Source organism: Ceratotherium simum, chromosome 10, assembly GCF_057802395.1.
Source record: "Ceratotherium simum simum isolate JZ-2026a chromosome 10, ASM5780239v1, whole genome shotgun sequence".
NCBI lineage: Eukaryota > Metazoa > Chordata > Mammalia > Perissodactyla > Rhinocerotidae > Ceratotherium > Ceratotherium simum.
Genome location: NC_141909.1, coordinates 34,076,842 through 34,096,080, shown reverse-complemented (window position 1 = coordinate 34,096,080; position 19,239 = coordinate 34,076,842). Strand labels below are relative to the sequence as shown.

The following is a 19,239-nucleotide window of genomic DNA, read 5'->3' as shown; positions in this document are numbered from 1 at the left end:
CTAACTTCAATGCCTTCACAGTTAAAGGAGTTTTTCTTTTTAAAAAAAAAAAAACCTAAGCAAAAAAAAGGAAAGAGAATTAAGAAAATATAAGCTAAGTCATGAAAGAGAAAATAAGGAAAAAAGAATGGAAATGATAAAAAAATTCAAAAGCTTTTTTATAAAAAATAACAAAGCAGTAAAGCAACTTGTGGAACATTTAAGAAAAAACAGTAAAAAAATCGACAATATGAAAAATAAGAAAGAAGTTATACATGTGTTACAGTAGAAATATAATTACATATTAAGGAATACTACGTTATCCTGAGGCAACAAATTTAAAAGCCTATAAAGCAAATGGGTACACATAGAGATATAAGGATACAGAGAACACAGGTACAGGTAACAAATTGGCATTTGCCAGAGGGTGAGTGTGGGAAGTGGGCGAAATGGGTGAAGGGGGTCAAAAAGTACAAACTTCCAGTTATAAGATAGGTCCTGGGGATGTAATGTACAGCATGATGACTACAGTTAATAATAATGTATTCTATATTTGAAAGTTACTAAGAGAGTAAATCTTAGAAGTTCTTATCGCAAGAAAAAAACAATTGTAACTATGAGTGGTGATGATGTTAACTAAACTTATTGTGGTAATCATTTTGCAGTATACACATATATCAAATCATTATGTTGTACATTTAAAACTACAACAATGTTGTATGTCAATTATATCTCAGTAAAAAAATATATAAAATTTTTTTTAAAAAAGCAAATGGGCAATTTCCTAGCCAAAACTAGATCCAAAAAAAAGCTGAAAACTTTAATGGACAAATACACAGAAGAAATTGGAAAAAAGATCACATATCTACCACCAAGACAAAAAACAAAACCATGATCCAATGGTTCACACCTGAGTATTAGCCTTTAAGGGATAGTTCCATTACAGCTCATGGAAAGACATGACTATTTTCTAAATTAATTTATGTATCCACCAAAATGTTTATACAAAAATTTGATTCAGCATCAAAAAAAATATTATAGACCAATCCCACTTGTGAATACAGATGTATATATTCTAAATATCATTCCAATTTATCAAATAGAATCAAGCAAAGTTATACAAAAATAATAAATTAGGAAAAACAGGGTTTGTTCCCCAATGCAAGGATAGTTCAACATTAACAAATCCTCCAACACAATGCTTTGTAACAGTCAACTAAAGGAGGAAAAAAAGGTGCTTTATCAGTAGATGATTAAAAAAACAAAAACTCATATAAAATTCAACAGGTATTCCAAAAAAAAGAAAAAAGAAATCTAAGCACATTTAAGCTAAATGGCTATAGAAAGAAAATACTTAGGTAAGATGAATATCCTACAAAATCATGTTTTTGAGACAAAAGAGTTGAAGTCACAAGGCAACCAGGTGAACTAGGTTCCAGTGGGTAACAAGCCCCTTCACAAAGAAACAGGACATTGCCTTTGGCCATGATAATGGAAAAAGAGGGAACAGTCACAAAAGCAGATAAGAAACAGAAAGCAGAATGGTGGCTGCCAGGGGCTCAGAGGAGGGGGAAATGCAAAGCTGTTGTTCAATGGATATAGAGTTTCAGTTTTGCAAGATGAAAAAGTTCAAGATCTATTGCACAACAATGCAAATATAGTTGACATTACTGAGCTGTAGGTTTAAAAACAGTTAAGATGGTGAATTTTTTGTTAGGTGTTTTTTATTGCAATTTTTTTTTTAATTTTTAAGTAGATTAAAAAAACACTAAAATTTTAACAAATTCTTAAAAGCTTAAGGTGGGCTAGCAAAGTTACTTAGTATCCCAGGAAGCCCCTGATGCAAGGACACTCCACAGCCACTCACCTGCTCTTTTGCACAAGCCTCCAACAGGTGCTAAGACAAAAGACCGGGAAAAGAAGAGGAGACCAAAGAGAGCCCCCCTTGGAAGTGCTGGCATGCAGGTAGGGATCAACTACCACCGGGGCACAAGCATAACAACTGGCCTCTTTCCAGACTCTACTGTCAAATGGAGCAAAAGCCATCTGCCACAGGGACAAGGACAGGAAATACTCCTGCTCCCTCCAGGCAAAGGTGAATGGCTGCTAGAGGAGGAGAAGAAAATACCTGCCACTGGGAGAGAGAGACCCTCCGCCTGTCCCTCTCCCCAGGTTCAAAAAATAGCAGCCAATGAGTAAGAGACAGAAATCACACACCCCTGCCCTGGCACTGAACGCTAGGTAAAACTCATCTGCTCCTGTGGTAAGGCAGGAAACTCACTCAGGCTCAGAATTCTGCAGTGATACCAAAAAAGAGGTGGATCATACTGATGGAGTAATAGGAAACTCACTGGCACAAAAGTCTGCCATTGTTACAAGGCATTGTTTGGCTACCACAAGAAGAAGGGACAGTCACGCTGACAAAGTCCCAACTCAGGCTTTCGTACACCAGGCCCACCTAATATTGCAGCTGCTGTAGGAAAACTGAGACCCCACCCACTCACCCATCCACAACTCCACGCAGACTACTGCTGGGATAGAGGCAAAAGCACAGAAAGAGGTCCCTTTTGTCACTGGAGATCAGGGCTAGCTGAAAGTTGAGGGTATAGCAGGAACACTGAGAAGAAAAACTCTGTGGCACTCTAGTTCTCACAGAAGTCTCAAGGAAAAAGCAATGCATTCCTGGAAGAACTTGAAGTCTCTGGTGATGTGACAGTTCAATAGCAACAACAAAGCAATAACAGTACATCCACTGAACAAACTGATTCATCTCCCCCCTCCACAGACACTAACACCTTGCAGAATAAGAGACATATCCATCCCTTAGCATAATAATTATTTACCTCAGTCCCTATTGTTCTTTTTTCTGTGCGTGTGTGAGGAAGATCACCCCTCAGCTAACATCCGATGCCAATCCTCCTCTTTTTGCTGAGGAAGACTGGCCCTGCGGTAACATCTGTGCCCATCTTCCTCTACTTTATATGGGACGCCACCACAGCATGGCTTGACAAGCGGTGCATCCATGTGCACCCGGGATCCGAACCGGCGAACCCTGGGCCGCCACAGTGGAGCGCACACATTTAACCGCTACGCCACCAGGCCAGCGCCCCCCATACTGTTCTTTTACACATAACATCACGCAGTTGATCAAAAATTACAAGACACAGGGGCCAGCCCGGTGGCGCAAGTGGTTAGGTGCGCACGTTCCGCTGCAGCGGCCCAGGGTTCGCCGGTTCGGATCCCGGGTGCGCACCGACGCACCGCTTGTTAAGCCATGCTGTGGCGGCGTCCCATATAAAGTAGAGGAAGATGGGCATGGATGTTAGCCCAGGGCCAGTCTTCCTCAGCAAAAAAGAGGAGGATTGGCATTGGATGTTAGCTCAGGGCTGGTCCTCCTCACAAAAAAAAAAAAAAAAATTACAAGACACAAAAACAAAGCAAGAGAAGTTACCCATTGTCAAGAGATAAAGCTATCAACATAATCAGACTCCAAGACAGCAGAGATGTTGAACTATCAAACTATCAGATAGAGACGTTAAAATAACTGTGATTAAAATGTAAATGAATCTAAAGAAAAAGACAGACAACAAGCATAAACAGAGAATTTCAGCAGAGATGGACATTTTAAGTGATATGAAAATGCCAGACAAATAACTTTATATCAAAGATGAAGAATTTTTTCACTCAGCTTACAAAAGACTGGACACAATAGAAAGAATTAGTAAACTTGAGGATATATCAACAGAAATTATTCAAACTAAAAATTGAACAGAAGAAGAGGGGATGCAAAGGATCCAAGACCTATGGGACAATATAAGGCAGACTAATGTACTTGTCAAAACAGTCCAGAAGGAAAAGAGAGAGAAAAGGGAGCCAAAGAAATATTCAAAACTATAATAGATGAAAAATTAGAAAGGACCATAACTATAGATCAAAGAAATTTAGAGAATTCCAAGCAGGATAATTACAAATGATAATACACTTATGCACATCATAGCCAAATTACTGAAAACCAAAGTTAAAGAAAAAATTTTGACGGCAGCCAGAGAAAAAAAGAAACACTACATACAGAGGAAGAAATATCAGAATGTCTGACAAAGACATCTCTTCAGAAACTATGCAAGCTAGAGGATAAGCAACATCTTGAAAGTAATAGGGAGAAAACTGTCAACCCAGAATTCAAAACTCAGCTAAAATACTTCAGAAACAAAGACAAACAGACTTTCAGAGAAGCACGAGCCAAGAAAAGTCACTGCCAGCAGACCCGCACTATAAGATATATTAAGAAATTCCCTTAGGCAAAAGTCATACAGTAGATAGAAATTCAGAACAAAGAAATAAAGAACCTGGAACTAGAAAAAACTCAGTAAATACAAAAAGGACTTTTTTTTCCTGATTTGTAATCCCTATTAAAGGTAACTGACTCTTTAAAGCAAAAACAGTAACTAGGAAATGTATGGTTTATAACATATATAAGTAAAATATATTAAGAAAACAACATAAATAATGGGAGAGAAAAAATGGCAGTATACTGTTGTAAGATTCTGACATATAGGAAGTGGTATGATACCATTTGAAGACAGACTGTGATAAGTTAATGATGTATATTGTAAACCCTAGAGTAACCACTAAAAATATAAAACAAAGAGATGTAATTAATAAGCCAATAGTGAAGATAAAACAGAATATTAAAAAATAATCAAGCCCAAAGAAGGAAAGAAAGGGGGAAAAAAGAGCAAAGAACAGGTGAGACAAACAGAACACAAATAGCAAGTCAGTAGATAGAAACCCAATCATATAAAAATAATGTTTAATGTAAATGATCAAATCATTCCAAATGCAAGTTGGAAACAGTAAGATTAGATTAAAAACAGTAACACTCCATTATATGTTGTCTACAAGGGGAGAAGAGGGATATTACATGATGATCAAGGCATCAATTCACCAAGAAAACACAATCTAAACTTGTATGCATCTAATACAGAGCTTCAAAATACATAAAGCAAAAACTGATAGAACTGAAAAGAGAATTAAACTAATTCACAATTGTATTCAAATACTTAAACCCTCCTCTCCCAAAATCTGTCAGAAGACGACCAAAAAAAACAGTTAACATTAAGACTTGAAGAACATTAACTTAACTTGCCAAATTGACATTTATAGAATGCTGCAACGGTAGAATACATTGTTTTCAATTGCACATGTAACGTTCACCAATATAGACCATATTGTGAGCCATAAAACAAATCTCAGCAAATTATTAAACAATCAACAACACAAACTAATTTGGTTATTTGGAGACATGAACATCATTGTTTTGTTCTGAAGGGAAGTTCTTGATGGTGTTTCTTTCTCAAAAAGTGACTTAGATACTAAAATTTGGTGCTTATAAGAAAGAGTTAAAAAAATGAATAGCAATGCTTTGATTAAAATTACAAATGAGAAAAAAAACACAAACTAAGTCCGTACAACATTCAAATATCAAGCAATGCAATTAATTCACTGTACCACAGACTAAAAAAGAATATATTATCTCAGTAGATATAAAATAGCCAAAAATATACCTGTACTTAGAACTAAATCTAAAGAGAAAACAACCATTACAAATAAAATATTAAAATCTATTTGAAGTATAAAAAATAAGATATGAACAAAGAGAAAGACATCCACATTCTTGAATCGGGATGACATAATGCACTAAAAATAACATTAAAATGTTAACTGTCCCCAGATTAAAAGTAATTTAATGCAACTCCAATTAGATTGACAACAGGGTTTTTGTGTATTTTTTGCCCAGGGGAAGTGGGATGACAGATAAAATATTCCTTAGATATGAACATTAGTTACATGTCTGACAATATCTAAGAAAGTTATTTTAAAAAGAAAAGAATCTGGTACTATCATAGGATATATGAAAACACAAAATTTGACAATTTTTATTTACTGGGAAAAGTATACATTACCTTAAAAACAGTGCTGATACAACAGACTGGATATTCATCTGAAAGTAAAAGTGGACCCCCCTCCCCCCCTTACACCATATACAACTAAAAATTCCAAATGGACTAAAGACCAAATGGAAAGAAAAATTAAATCTAAGTGTAGATTACATGTCTATTTTATCGAGAAATTCCTTAAAAAAAAAAAAGAAAACCGGAAACCAGACAAAGAATTACATAAAAATTTTAAATACTATATATCAAAAGAAACTTCTTGAACAGACAAGAGACAAGAGATCAGTTTTTGAAAAAGTTATTTGCAATGCAGATGTCGGACAAAGGGTCTCACAAAAGGCCAATAACCAAATAGAAAAATGGACAAAGAATATGCAAGGGTAATTCTTAGAACAATTCCAATTTATGTACAAACATAGGAAAAGATGTTCAGGGTCACTAGCAGTCAGGAAATACCAATTCAAACTAACAGTGAGATCCCACTACACAACTTTCAGACTGGAAAAGGGTCAACTACTGCTGATGAAGTTTCAGGGAAAGGGTATTTGCCTGCATTGCTGGTAAAACTGTAACAGCCTTTTTTTTCAAAGCAATACAGCAACATTATGAATCAGTAATCCCACCTGGGAAACTATCTTATAGGTCTGTCAGGCTGTAGACATAAAGATATTTATTACAATATTGGTTTCAATGGCAAAAACTTGAAACAAAGTACTGCCCATCAGTAAGTTAATGACTATGAAATAACCTTACCTTGGAATATTATGCAATAGTTTTTGTTTGTTTGTTTGTTTAACGGATTAGAGCGGTAGCGGCCAAGTGGAAGGATTTCCCTTAGGCAGTGCTGAATTAAAGAAGCAAGCTGAAAAAGAGTTTCTAAAAAATAATCCTGATTTTTGTAAGCAGTGATCAAAAACCCTGTGGGTATGTGATTATAACACGGATATGAAGAAAAATATAAAAGAACACATAATAGTTCTGACGGCATGGGTTATAGAGGAATGGAATGCTACTGTTGACTAGAGGATGAAGGGGAGCTAAGTGAAAAAGAGAGAAAGGAGTTCACTAAGAAATGAAGTTTAAAGTCTCCCCACACACACACGTGTACCTACTTTTATCGGAGAGAGATATTTGTAAACACTGCCCAAGGAGTGAGTTTCTGCAAAACAAAGCCTATTTCCTACGAACCTTAAGTTGTGTTCCTTTGAAAAACTAAGTCATAAAAGTAATAGTCAATTCACATTTAAATACCATAAATACCCAGGTTAGAGTTGGCTGTCAACATTAAATGAGAGAATGCCTTTAAAACGTATCATACACAATCTATGTACAATAAATGTGTGATGTACTCTTTTTGAAAGAGAAGAAAACAGAAAATCACATGCTTAAATGGAAAAAGCTTTTCTGATAAGATTAAAAGTACTTAAAAAAGACTAAAACACAAATGTAAAAATATCTAGGGTATTACTTTTAGGCACATTAAAGATCTAAATGAAGAAAATAAACTAAAGCAGAATACACGAGTGTGGCCCTTCCTTTCGGCTTAGCTGTGCTGCTGCTTCCGCAATCTGCCTATAAGTTAGGATAAAGCCCATGTGTTATTCACCTTTGTATTCTCAGCACCTAGCACAAGCCTTGGTACGTGTTAAGTGTTGAACCATCTCCCTAATTTTCTTCAAAGAATACGAATGCCTCTAATTGCACAGTCTCTTCTAGGATTCATTAGGGTGATCTCTCTGAGCTGGTATATATAAGGTTTCTTACGCCCTTTTAAGCACAAAAATTTTGGAAGGAGACAATTCATCCAATAATATTCACAGAACATCCCATAAGAGGTAGACACTAGACGGTAGCACCTCTTTTGTGCAATGTGGACTTGCAAATTTTCAGTTTATTAAGACTGAATGAAAGTTAGGAAGACAGTAGTGGAATGAAATGGAAAAAATTATTTTACCCGTGTTGGAAATCGAGGTTCTCATTTTGACTTGGCCACCTTCTAGCTATTTTACCTTCAGCTGACTTTAATATCCTCATCAATAAAAGGGTAACATGTATCCAATCTACCTTATAGGATTGTCAGACCAAACTAAAACCACTCTGTAAACCACCAGGAATTAAGCAATTTTTTTGCCAGCCCATACTTCTCAAGTATTCTAAACAGTCTTAATTACCAAGCTATTTATAAATAAAACACAACTGCTTCAGCCTAGCACCTTGGTATAGTCCCGATATACTCAACAGAGAGCCCAGTGTACAATAAGAATTCCATCAATGCTCTTGATAGACTCCTCAAGAGTTCACTTCTTTCTGGTTATACAATCTCTCAAAATGAAATATTTTGTGTCTGCTTAAGTGTCCCATATTTATACCTAAAGTAGAAAAGCTACTGCACATTTCAGAGGATGCCACTCTTTAAATATCCAACCACATTAATGTAAAGTTTCTAAATATCCCTTCAAGCAACACTTCTGATAAATTACAATGGACTCTGACCGTCTGTGAAATTGATCGCTTTTCAAGTTTTTCCATTGTTCTCATGTAAAAAAAATTCTTATTTCTATACTCGAAAGTTTTTGGTCAAGGCTAAAATTCCCACCATTTATAAATATCATACATCAAATCTCTTCAGCAATATGAAATAAATTTCATTAGCTTCACATAAAGTATATTTTTAAAATTTTATTAACCAATCATCACTATTATTTTTGTTTTGCCCAAATAAATCTTCTCTAAACTCATTATAACACTGCATGCCCTACTGGTGAAGAACATCCCAGGATCTATTTCTGGAAAAGAAAATTTTCTGGTGATACGGCAAATGATATGTTTGCCAAAATACCATAAAGCCATCAGCTCCAAAACATAACAGAAAAGGAGGTGTGAGATCACCACAGTTGCCAAAATACCTGTTTTTAATTTGCTTTCATCTCCTGGCAGGTTTGCTTTTTCTTTTCCATAAAAAGTAAACTTTTGGGCTGGCCCGGTGGCGTAGTGGTTAAGTTTGCACACTCCACTTCTGGCGGCCTGGGGTTCGAGGGTTCGGATCCCTGGCGCGGAACGACGCACTGCTCATCAAGCCATGCTGTGGCGGCGTCCCATATAAAGTGGAGGAAGATGGGCACAGATGTTAGCCCAGGACCAATCCTTCTCAGCAAAAAAGAGGAGGATTAGCAACTGGTGTTAGCTCAGGGCTAATCTTCCTCAAAAAAAAAAAAAGAAAGAAAGAAAAAGTAAACTTTTTCCATGAGGTGTTGTGTGTTTTTTGCCACATATCCGCTGAAACCCTGAAAGCTCTGATTTCCCAGATAGAAGCAATTTTTCTCCCATGCATTTTGTTTAAGAAACTTATAGCACGTGTTCCATTTATCACAAATTGCTTTGTATTATCATTTGGTATATAGGTCTTACCTCCTCTACTTGATTTGCAGCTCATTAATGATAATGTCCTATCCATTTTCATATGATTCCAGATACACAGTAAGAGCTAAATGAGTATAGGTCAAATGGATAAGTAGGCATTTTTTATATAGATAACATGTTTTTTATTACTATTATTATGCTTCTGACTTTAATAGCTTTATCCAGTAACAGAATGCATATTGGCCAGAATTTATTGGTCCACTATTACCATTATGGAACATCCTGCAGCAGCTGCCTTCTAAAATAATTTTTGGACTCGGTCTCATAATTTGTTTCAGTACATATATCAGCAAACACAGAATTTGCTTCTGAATTTAAGTAAATATTCTAGTAAATGAATTCTAGTAAATGTAGTTTGTCAATATAATCTACAAATAAAATAATACAGCCTCTAAACACAATATTTATTTGTATAATACTCTCATTTTTTGCTCTACTCTACAATAAGATTAACTCTGGAATATCATATTTAATGCTGAAGGGAGGTAAGAGTCACACAGGGGAAAGTTCAAAGGCTTTCTAGTGTTCAAATCTCTGCTTTAAACTAGCTGTGGACCAGGATGGCATTACTTTGGTGAAAATTAGTTTCCACAGCTATAAAACAGAAACCATAATATCATATATATGCACTCAATGAATATGTATTTAATAAAATAATCTCAAATTTTTTATATATAATGCACCCCTGAAAACTTGTAAAAACTCAAATATGTCTAAGTCAAGGCACCAGACTTAATTTTAGAGCAGACTCATTCCCAGAGACAAAAGAAAAATTGCAAATCTGCAATTAACACAATCTATTAAATACTGTCATTAAAAACAGATGTATAGTGGGGCCAGCCCCGGTGGCACAAGCGGTTAAGTGCACTCGCTCCACTGTGGCAGCCCCGATTTCGCTGGTTCAGATCCCAGACGCGCACCAACCCACCGCTTGGCAAGCCATGCTGTGGTGGCGTCCCATATAAAGTGGAGAAAGAGAGGCATGGATGTTAGCCCAGGGCCAGTCTTCCTCAGCAAAAACAGAGGAGGATTGGCAGATGTTAGCACAGGGCTGATACTCCTCACAAAAAATAAATAAATAAAACAGAAGTATAGCATTTTGTGTGTTCTATGATCTTCTTATTTTTCACACTTTATCAGTTTAACTCCATTAAGCACTTTTAATAAATAAAGATTCACTACTTTTCAGCACACCTAATGATTTCTTTGTCTAAACTGTATATCAAGATAATAAACCCTGTTTCTCACATAACTACAAGCAGCACTTTAATTTTCCCCTTTTTTCCTATTCATTTTGTTAATGAAAGGCAAAAAGCAGTAAAATTTTCAAATAATTTCTGAAATTATTATCAAAAGTGGCGAAGTTGGGGGGGGTGACTGTTACTTGGCAGACAGACAGCACTATCACACAATAGCTACAAAAATGCATTCATGAAGTGATACTCGTAAGTCAAAATCCAGTGTATAAAAGGTACTTTAGGGGTCTCCACATACACGACTCAAAGTGTCAATTATCTGAAATTCAACTATACATACCTGTTTACGAAAAAGTACACATTAAATAACTAACACATGAAAAGTCCAGTGCCTAACTTCCGTATTATAGTAGCTACACAATAAACAGTAGCTATTTTTTTGGTTTTTTGTGAGGAAGATCAGCCCCTGAGCTAACATCTGCCAATCCTCCTCTTTTTGCTGAGGAAGACTGGCCCTGGGCTAACATCCATGTCCATCTTCCTCCACTTTATATGGGACGCTGCCACAGCATGGCTCGACAAGCAGAGCGTCGGTGCGTGCCCAGGATCCGAACCAGGGAACCCGGGCCACCATGGCAGAGCTCTCGCACTTAACTGCTTGTGCCGCTGGGCCGGCCCCAGGAGTAGCTATTTTATTTTGTTGCTACTACTTATTCTGAATGGTTGTTTTTAAAAGAGACATCAATATAGCGGGGCAGACTAATATTTATCAAGTACTAAATACATACAAGATTCTATATACTGGATGCTTTAAGCACATTACCACACAATATTAATCCTCAAAAACATTCTGCCGGGCCAGTCCTGTGGCTTAGCAGTTACGTGGGCACGCTCTGCTACTGGCGGCCTGGGGTTCCGATCCCGGGCGCGCACCAACGCACCGCTTCTCTGGCCATGCTGAGGCCGCGTCCCACATACAGCAACTAGAAGGATGTGCAACTATGACATACAACTATCTACTGGGGCTTTGGGGAGGGGGAAAAAAAAAAAAAAGGAGGAGAATTGGCAATAGATGTTAGCTCAGAGCCGGCCTTCCTCAGCAAAAAAGAGGAGGATTCAGTATGGATGTTAGCTCAGGGCTGATCTCCCTCACAAAGAAAAAAAAAAATTCTGCCATGTTGACATTATTTGTTCTTGTTTTTGTTTTTAATTTACCAATGAGTAAAGTGAGACTTGGAGAATTAACTTGCCCAGTTAGCTAAAAACTGGATAGTTTGAGGTGTCAAACCCAGAACAATCTGACCCCACTACAAGGCTTCATTTTGCAAGGAAAAAAAAAAAATTCCAGGAAAATGTAGTGAATTGTGGAATGGCTAATAGACTTGAATATACCTAGCTAGAGACGAAAAGACTTAAGTGGGAAACGACCGTGATAGTGGCATTTAGCTACTGAAAGGACAGTCATGTGGACTGCACTCCTCGATCTGTTCTTTCAGTATTTTAGCACTATACGATCAGTCTCTATGTTAGGTACTATGTCAGAAGCGAGTAAAGTAACCACGAAGATTCACTTCCTGCTCTCAAGGGACTTATTGGGTGGGGACAAGGCAAATCAACAAGCAGTTACACCAGAAGGAATATCATGTGCCATGGGGCCACAGAATACAGACTGGAAACCAGTGTATTCTTAAAGCAAAGGACGACAAATAAGAGTCCTACGGAAAGTGATGTTTACAGTGAGAGTTGTAACATGAAGAGGAGTTAGGCAAGGTGAACGTGTGACATGGAAAGACTCTAAAATGAGTTATATTGATGAGCTAGTTTAAATCTGTTTCCTTGCTCTCGAAAGAATCGAGTGGTTAAGCAGAGTGTGAAAAAAATTTTTTGTGTTGTTTCTGAACTGGAGAAAATGTAGCTGGAGACAAATTAATATTCTTAATTTTCTCAAATTTGTGTGTGTACAGAAATATACATGGCAGAAAAATGTGTGATAAAAATGAAATACGTGTTCAATAAATTTCCAAATACCCACTTAGGATCTCCATCATCCACCTTTCCCTACTGAGCACATGTTGTGTGGCAACAATGGCTAAGTCTAATAACCAAGAGACTTGAAGCCATAAATCAGACACAGTTTAATCCACAGAATCTTGGCTTAACTAGGGATTTGCAGTTCAACATACTGTTCTAAATTATAGGACAACACCACAAATTTAATGATTCTATAAAAAAAAATTAATGACCAGTTGATAGAAGTTTCAGTTGACTCGTTAAAGAAGTAGCCTGGAGGTTTACAATCTCTAAATAATCATTGTTGATCTTTATTTTCCATTTTCTGTAAATGATCACGGGAACTGTAGTGTCACATATTTTCTTTCGCAAAGCTCAGATACTTCACCTGCATTATATAAATGTTAATAGTAACTTTTATACCAGCTACATAGAAACTTTTTAAGAGTGACTTTCTCAAGGTCATAGAGCAAATCTCTGGTGAGACAGGAATGGAATTCATGACCTTTGACTGCCAGAAGTTTTCTACCCACACTCGGAAATTCCTTCTCCATAAGTGTAATTTATATGCTCACTTTGAGAGGCTGGAAAGTTCATCCCTTTTCGGGCAGGGGGTGGAGAGTGGGGAGGGAGTGGTTTTCCTGTCAAATCAGTTGCCACACCAGTACCTTATAGTTTTACAATGTGATTTTTACCCACATTATCTCATTTTATCCTCTCCACAGCCCTGTAAACTACATATTACTTTTCCCATTTTACAGACTCACTTAATCACGTAAATCAGTTCTGATTCTAGGATGTATAATCTTAGCAAACACCTGACTATGAACTGAATGAAGGTTTTCCTTGTAGTTGTTTATTTCATTTTTTACAATAATTCATCTTGGTTGCCATTTAGGTTTGCTGGTTTGTTTTCTTTGGGGCAGGGTTGTTTTCATGTTTTGTTATGAGTTTGCTTATTAATCTCAAAAATAAAGTGAAAATAGTATTACCAAACATAGAATCTGAAAAAACAGACTCTGTATTTTTCCCGTTTTTACACAAGGGAGGGCTTTTTTACTATAATTCTTGGTCGTAATGTATATGGTGTAGGGGATATATGCCAATATAGATATAGAATATAAAAATACATTCATAAATATATTTTATAGATATATATACACACACATATATACATATGTAAAATAGTGAATACATACACACCATGCCAGGAATTATTGTGAAAAGCCATATATACTGATAAGCATGGAGAATGTAGCACTTGGAACACAATTCCTGGCTCTCTAGGCCAGCAAGCAGTAACAGTAGCAGCGTCTGTAGGGGTAAGAAAACTATTCCAAAGCTCTCCCATTTTTTTCCCTCTCATCTTCCACGCAGCAATATAAGCAAGGGCTTTCTGCTACTCCATCTGTACCTAAAAAGCCATATTGTTTGGACCAGTCCAATTATCATACTAATAAATATTTAAAAATATATACCATGAAATTAGCAACAAAATACAAGTATGACTTTAAGTTGAAAAAAAAGACAGGAAAAAAGACCATCCCAGAGCAGCATTCTTTGGGTGAAGATCCTACAATCTACTGCCAGACCAAAACAAATTTTTATAGAGCAATACGACTACTCAAGTAGCCACTTTTATGAGAATAAACACCCAAAACCGAAAAATCCTTTTGTAACATAATTACTGAGAATATATAGAGAAAGTAACCATTTAATCCACAGCATGTGTTCTCCACCACAAGAACTCAAAAGCTGACATCAGATGGGGTGTGGCTGGTCTAGGCCCTGAAAATGAATTCTGGTCGGTTGAAGTCAGACAGTTCTCTGGACAGGCTTGGGATCTAGCAACCAAGGTCTCACAGAGCCTAAGGCTGTTGACCTTCTGGGCACAGGGCAAGGCCCATCTGTTTACTTGCATTTTGATTTTGGGAGGGGTGACTGTGGCGGATGAGTTAAGGCTGTGGTTATAGGGTGTTGCCAGTGATTTAATTTTAATATTTTTACCCTTACATTTTGTACATACCTAAGACCAAAAAGCTGTGCAAAACTTACAGGCTGAAAAATACATATTAATTTAAAAACAAAATAAACGAACACTGAGCAAAAATATAGATATTTCTACTCTACTATCATATGGCAGTTTCAAAATGTAAATGATAAAGTTAAGCAACTGCAACCTATTTTCGGAATTGTTTACAAAACTGAAACTTGTTTTCTAAAAGAAAAAGATAATCATGGTGTCAATTCTGAATAAAACTGTTTTGGGATTTTTAGCTCTTGTTCATTAACCAACATGGATGCACAAGTGAGGAAACTTATTTATCCAGAAAAAGAATAACTTTTCAAATAAGTTTGTGCCATTTCTAGTTTTGTAGAATTCGACTATTTTGTATTAATACACAAATCACCTACAGGTAAGTTTATGAAGTTGACACTCTAAGATTGTTTCTCTCACATTATAAAGAAAACAAACCATTTGACACCAATTTAATTTGATTATTCTAATGGAATTTAATTCCCATAAATATGAAATTCCACACTTTCCATTTTGTATGATGGAGAAAATGTCCAGGACCTTTATATATTCAACTATTTAACAATATCACCTCACTAGTAAGGTTACTCAATACTTTAGATTAACCAACACCGGCTTAAGTTCAAAATGCCCTCAGTATAGCCTAGGGGCCTAAGCATTTACGTAGACTTTGTGTGGAGATAAGAAACACACCTATATTTAAGACCAAATTATTTCATTAAATTGATAACAGCCTGCTTCATGATATAACATCTAAAACTCACTGGAGGCTGCTAAAGTGCATGTTTACCTTTCACAGGAGGCCAGGATGTAATCCCCGAGAAACTTACATATTTTCAAATGACCAGAACACTATTGCTATTATACGCCTGATGCGTGCTCTTCGGAATGACTAGCAAGCATCCTGATTTGTTTTCCCTTGGCCTGGGGAGCATGAGCACCCCATGTTTGCAGTCCCTCCCTTTCTGTACACACATAGGCTGCAGCTGGAGTAAACAACCACCAGCCAAGAGTTGCTAAGGTCAAGGTCTCAAATGCTATCCCCGCTCCAGTTTTCTCCCAAATGACATTCATTTCTTGAAAAGGAACTTTCTGGAGAAAAAAATATTAAAAGATTATTAGCACAACAATTTTCATTCAATAAATAGTAATACAAAGCATTCCAAAACAAAGTTTAGCTAACCGAAGTTTCTTTTAAATATGCATTACTCTAAGTAATAGATAAATAACTGAAGCACTTCAAAAATAAACAGAAACCCCTCAAGAATCTTTTGTTGATCTGACACAGCTATGTTACACGAGTGCCAGAGTTTTAGTTCACAAATTATGAAAATTTTATGTGAACACATTCCAAATTTTACCAGCTTAAGTATATTTCATAATAGTTATGAATTCATGAAGGTAGAATAATAAACTTCTTTCCTAAATATATTATAAATTTCTGCCAATTCCTGTATGCTCAAATTGTTCTCTCCTCAACTCAAAGGAGCTTAATATACTCAAGCTAGCCTCCCGATTGACCAGGCTGCAGGGATAAAGATAGAAATTATGCAACTAAAATGTTGTCCTTCAACATCCTATTTCTACAAAGCTTCTACAATTTAATATTTTCTAGGCTAAAAGTATAATCCTTCATCATAACCAATTTCTGTGGTTTTAAAAAATGTAAACAAAATGTGAATGAGGTCTGCAAATAGTACAACCAGGCATGGGGTGGGAGGGGGGCACTGTTTATATTAAATGCTATTTCCAAACAACATTTCTTAGAAGATGGTATACACCCACTCTTCAAAGTGACCACTCCTATTCCCATCACAAGCTGCTGCCTGTAAAAAGCCACCCAATTTATTTCAAAGCATTTACTTATCTAAACAACTCTATCCTCCAGTAAGAAAAGGGCATGGAGGCGTCTAGGTGGACTTGCAGAATGACGTGTACTTGATTGGCAGATGTCTACCGAAGCCACGAGATGCACATGCACTAAATGTAAATAGAGCTGCTCGCCTCCCTGGTGTTACAGGAAAACTGAGAATATTAAAGCTGATTTAAAATAAAATATCCCAGTGCTCGGCCGAGAATTCCATAAGCCGGTGGAATTGCTTAAAACAATCCATATAGAACGATACTTAAACCATCTGTACAGTTAAATTAGAGAGCTGACAATATTAACCACACGAACTGTTTATCCAGATTACACATTCCGTTGTACTAATACTCTTTAACTCAACACAGTCAGCTTTTATCAGCTAAATTAAGGGTATTACTATTAAAGTATGCAAAACTCGAAGAGCAGGGTGAAGGGGGCTGGGAGGCTGCAGGGCATATAACAAAGGAATCGGTACTTTTTCCAAGCATTTGCCTCAAATGCACTTCGAAACAGAACTGTTGAGTGCACCCCACCCTTTTCCCCAAAGATAAAAGTTTTCAAAGTTCTAATAGGCAGTTCTCTACCCAACAAAAGCAGGATTGAGTCTCCCCGTAGGGGAGCATCTAACATGAACACCAACTAATGTCGCGGAGGTCAAGTACGAGTCCTCGGAGCGAGCTTCTAAGGCAAGACGTGGCTCCCAAGCCGGCTCGGCGGGCTTCCCGGCCCGGTGGACATGCCAAGTTGCCCCTTGTCAACTCTAGCCGGGTCCCCCGTGATTGAAAATAACAGTCACGGACCAGCCCCTGGCTACTTCCATGGACCACGCACTGTAGCAAGTGACAGTTACACATCATTACGACCACAGACAATAATGAATGTAGCACCAGGACCACTATTCATGCCAGCAGTGTCATCTCCGCCTTAACCCCTTCTCCTCCACTCTGTCCAGCGCACACCCACAGCCCACACAGCCCCGGTGAGGCAGCTATTCAACGAACTCGCTCTATCCCTGGGGGCAAACTACTTCCACAACCCCCCCCCCCACCTCAGCTCTGATGTTTTATTTCTCATCCTTGGCAACTGTCAGGCAAACACTAAAACCAACAACCCACTAGGGGTAGAAAAACAGTTGCTTAATTCACGTTACTTGATAAGTTCTTTTTGACAAAAAATTGGGGGGGGGGGAGAAACCTCCTTCTTTCTTCTCCACGAATCCGACCGACGCTACTTGCTTTGCAATAACATCGCCCTCCCTCGGTCCCCTCCCGCTTCCCAACACTTTCCCCCTTTAAGAACACAGACCAACCAAAATGATTTAACTTGAGCAGATGACAGAAGGAAAATAAAACATGTTAAGAGAATACGGTCTGATTTGGGATGGCAACAAAAAAAAGAGGAGGGGGTTGTTTATTTTGATAAGAAACGGAATCGGCACAGACCTGAACAGAAGCTGCAGAGCAGGAGAAATTGTTTTCTTTCCCTCAGAGTCCCCCTCTCTCCCTTTCTCTCTCTCTCTCACACACGCGCGCGCGCGCACACACACTCACTCTCGCACACACACGGCGTCACCCGCGCACACTCACACGCACACTCGCACACGCACAGGCAGACCCTCTCAGCTGCTCTCTGCAGTTCTCAGGAAATGAATGGGGGGCAACCCAGGGAACTGTTGTACTTGCAAATGACTTACCCGGATCACATGATGCGCTAAATGTAGGGTGGGCCGGTGGGTGGAGGCTGCTGAGACGCGAGCCCCGGTCTAGCGTGGGGAGCCTCGCCAGGCCCGCATCGAATTACCCCGGGGCCCAGCCGAGGGGGTTGCAAGACGCCGCTTCTCCTCCCTTGCAGCCCGCAGCTCAGGAAACCGGAGAGGCACGGGGGGTGGGGTGGGGTGGGGTAGGGTAAGGTAGGGGGGTGAAAACACCAAACCCCCAAACAAAAGAGCTCCGGGTCCTCCTCCCCAGAAACAAAGCCCCGCCGCTGCGGGCGAGCCCCGGGGTGGGGCCGAGGGCGGGGGCGGCGGCGGGGAGGGGCTCGCTCAGCAGGCGCAAAGTCGTTTTATTGCCATAAAATGGGGCCCCCGAGCCGCTCCGCCCGAGGATTAGGAGGCGGGCTCTGAGTGTGATGGTTGAAATCCCCTGTGGGAAACTAACCCCTCCCCGCTCGCAGAGGTAGAAGGCAACACCCACTGCCCAGCCCTCGCCTCGCCGCCCGGGCCGCCGGGCTGGGGGGTGGGTCCGCGGAGCCTCCACCCCGCCCCACCCCGCCCCACCCCTGCCTCCGCCCCCGGCCTCCGGCCGCGGCCGCGCTTCCCTTTCACCTGCACCACCTTGCTGCGGCACCCTAAATAACCTACACATGGCCCACAGAGCTTTGGGAGCCGCCGGCCCAGGGGGGCCCGCCGGGCCTCGCGGAAGGAGGAACCCCCGAATTTCAACTCGCCCGGGGAGGACTCGCGCTGAGCCGCGAGAAAGTCCCCTCTTTTGTGTCAGAGCGCGCAAGGCAGCCTTAGGAGGAGAATTCGGAGACAAATAAAGCGCCGAGCCCGCTCGGCCTCCTGCCCCCCTGCCGGCTCCCGCCCGGGCGGGGGCGTGCAGGGAGGGGGCCGGGCGCCCGAGCCGTCCCCGCGGCTCGCCCGCCAGCTAACTTGGAAAGGTGTGGGCGGAGCCGGCTCCGGCGGCCGGCCCGGGCTGCGGGCGGGCAGGCGGGCGGCGCGGCCGCTCTGGGGACCGCCCGCGGGCACCAGGCATCGCCCGCGCCGGGCAACAATGG

At 39.4% G+C, this 19,239-nt stretch overlaps 1 protein-coding gene across 15 annotated transcripts in view; it reads right to left on the bottom strand.

Moving 5' to 3' along the window:
* The window catches only part of KLF12 (KLF transcription factor 12), a 424,047-nt gene extending 405,448 nt beyond the window's left edge, over positions 1-18,599 (bottom strand). For 6 of the 15 annotated variants that reach the window (XM_087435979.1, XM_087435981.1, XM_087435980.1 and 3 more), the window contains exon 1: positions 17,907-18,149. The gene's annotated coding sequence lies outside the window, so the exon portion shown is untranslated. The other 9 variants (XM_087435982.1, XM_087435983.1, XM_087435984.1 and 6 more) reach the window with 3 other exon arrangements.
* Between the last annotated feature and the right edge of the window lie 640 nt (positions 18,600-19,239).